We start from the raw sequence: 3,294 nt of genomic DNA on the forward strand, positions 1-3,294 counted from the left end.
GTGTGCTTTATTGTTCAATTTGGCAAGAATCTAATTTTTCATTACATATATTTTCTATGACTAATGTATAGCTCGCTATACCACATATAGGGCTAATATGTCTATAATTAAATCATAGATTTTAATGTAACATATCACATTTTGATAAGGTGATAAAGTAGTATCATAATACATCTTCATAACCAAATGAATACCATCATTTTTAATTCCATGAACCTCTATTTGATGTATTTTATATTGAAAACAAACCGCTGAACTTCTGGTTCAGTTGGGGATAATATACATGTTTGTTTTTACCAACTTTTCCTTATCATTCTCCCTCTAAGGTGGTAAAAACTATCTATACCAGATAGATTTAATGGGCAATAGATCATTATATCTACCTTAATTGTCTTGTGCAGTTGGTTTTTCAATGTGCTGAATCACAATGCCCAATTCGGAGTCTAATGATTCCATATAATAATGAAACTGTGATCTCCAATATCAAATATACTCAGTCTTCGTGTATTGTCTTGCCTTTAATAAATTAACACGAGAGAGTTTCAGCGCTTATATTTTACTTAGGATAAACTTCAGGTTTATCAAAACGGGTATAATAGGAACCCGGATGGCCTCACATTTAACCATTTTATGTTAACTTTCTTAATTTGCTCACAATCCATGGCAAATATTGTAGATACCCAGTATCTGCACCTTCCAAAAACCACCCGATGATGATCGGACAATAACGTGTTTTTGATATGTGTGCGTGGATTGGCTATACATGAGACGGTTTAATGCACTACTCGAATATGAAAAATGATTTCAAAAGTTTTCTAACTTCATTTGCATTAAAATAACACTATTTAGAGTTAAAACCGTCTTCGGACCCAAAACCGACTCAGAAACCCGCAACTCGAGTCAACCTGAGTCAACCCAAATCTCGAATGTAAAAAATAATGCCATGAATGTCTTTATCATGTCATTTCCTTTAAAACAACACTATTTAGAGTTGAAACCAACACCGGGCCAAAAACCGATTCAGAAACCCGCAACTCGAGTCAACCTGAGTCAAACCGAGTCAAACCAAATATCGAATGTCAAAAATATTGCCATGACTGTCTTCATCATGTCATTTTCATTAAAATGACCCTAATTAGAGTCAAAACCGACTCCGGGCCAAAAAACCGACTCCAAATTCAAATCCCGACTCACACGGGTCAAACCCGAGTCAAGCACACAAAACACCCACCCCAAGTAACACCAAAATCATTTTATTAGATGCCCATATTGTTACACAACATCTCATTTCAATACCACATATCAAACCAACCAAACAATAGATAGAGCAAAGGCCACGTCCAAATTGAAAAGGACAATACACCCATTTGTATCACAAGGTAGCTCGCGCCTCTTTAGGGTGTCTGCTTAGCCTCTAAGCAAACACAACCGACCTACCTCCCCACATTTATCTATAAATACCACCTTTCACACACCAAAAAACTCACGCGAGAGTCCGCCCCCTCCTTCTCCCTTAAACTTCTAGACCCGACTTCCTAAGTCACAAAATCGACACGTGTTTACGACCTACCGATCGTAAATACAAGCCTTACACATTTTGTTTGGTACCGTCGCCGTGCATTCGACCGACCCATTCGACCAACTCTACATTAATCAACATGTTTTAATTAACATATTTTCAACATATTTTCAAAAAAAAATCCTTTTTTAAGGCACCTCTTTTAAAACTTCTTTGATCGCGAATAGTCACAACGAGAAAACCGTCTCTAAAGTCGTCTACTTCGCAAACATCAATACACGTAAGTTTGAGGGTGTAAACAACTCATTTATTTCATGTCTTTACTGTTTTTATGAGTTCATATGCATGAACAATGCATAACACGATTCAAATATAGGTTAGACGAGCCAAAACCGAGTTTTGGCCCAAGACAGAAGCCCTTTGCTATGCAAAGAGGCTCGCGCCTCTTGTGGATTATCGGGTCAGACTCATTCGTGTTTGTTCTCGTCTTTCCTTCAACACTTTCTTTTATTTTTACTTCTTTCCTTTTACGGTTTTTACCATTTCAAATGTTTCGAATCATTTTTATGACAAACATTTTAGCCATAAGTTATAATCACCCTGTAACGCCCCGTAAACAACAGGAGTACAAAATGGTATTTTTCTTTTATTAATAGCAGCGGAAAATTACAGAGCGTTACCGCCGTATTTCCCCATACAGAGAAATACAAGGCTTACATTATTATTTCAGTACAACTAAATATCTAGTAACATGTTTTATTGATAGGTCTATCTTATTATGATACATTATTCTCATTCTATTTTCTTGCGTCAACCTCACTCATGCCCTTCCCTGTTTCCTGTACCTGAAAAAGATTAATAAAATAAAGGGTCAACCAACCACCGGTTGAGTATATTTCCCATAACCTTCAACTCAAATTAATATAACTCGGGTCATTATTATTGAACAGGGCCACATTACGGAGTCGAGACTCCCTTAGGCTATGCCCTCCTCCGTGTACACAGGATAACCGTTTTTTTTCTCTTTTTCTCTTTTTCCTTTTTCTTTTTCTTTTTTTTCTTTTTATCCGGATATATAACGGGGCGGAGCCAATTGCCGAGCCCCCTGCCGAGCCCACTTCAGAGCTCACATCCATGTACACGGGATAAAATAATAATGTGGTCCGGTCCCTTCCAATAATAATGTCCCAGATGGTACATTGGCCAAATGTACACCTTAGCAGTGGTATTTTAACATTTACATTATCATGTGAGCATTATAACGTCAATTATTAAGACAAACAGTACCACATTCATATCTCACGTAAACCACATTACGTAAAATATACAAGTATAACATAACTTTATCACATAAATAATAATTCACGTACATTATAATATCAGTTGAGTAATTATAACGATAATATACTTACTCATTATATTAACTTAAGACGAAGGGGTAGGAAATATACCTCAATTGCTTCACTATTCGGAATACCCGTACCTATGCCTTCTCTAACTGGTTGTTATTTTCTTGTGTGTGCATGCATTTGCCAAAGATTCACGTCCTATTTATAGCAAAACTAAGTCGGTTACAATAGTAACCTATCTAATACCTATACTTCTACGTGTAATTTACCCCAGCCAAAAGAAACCTACAATTCCCCTACATGTTTGCGTGTGTTGCATGGCCACCATGCATTTTACCCCCCCTTTTTTTTTTTTTTTTTCAATTTTTACATGTGTTGATAAGTTAGTAAAATATTATAAATTCCTTAAAATATCTAGATATTTTA

Source organism: Silene latifolia, chromosome 11 (genome assembly GCF_048544455.1).
Source record: "Silene latifolia isolate original U9 population chromosome 11, ASM4854445v1, whole genome shotgun sequence".
NCBI lineage: Eukaryota > Viridiplantae > Streptophyta > Magnoliopsida > Caryophyllales > Caryophyllaceae > Silene > Silene latifolia.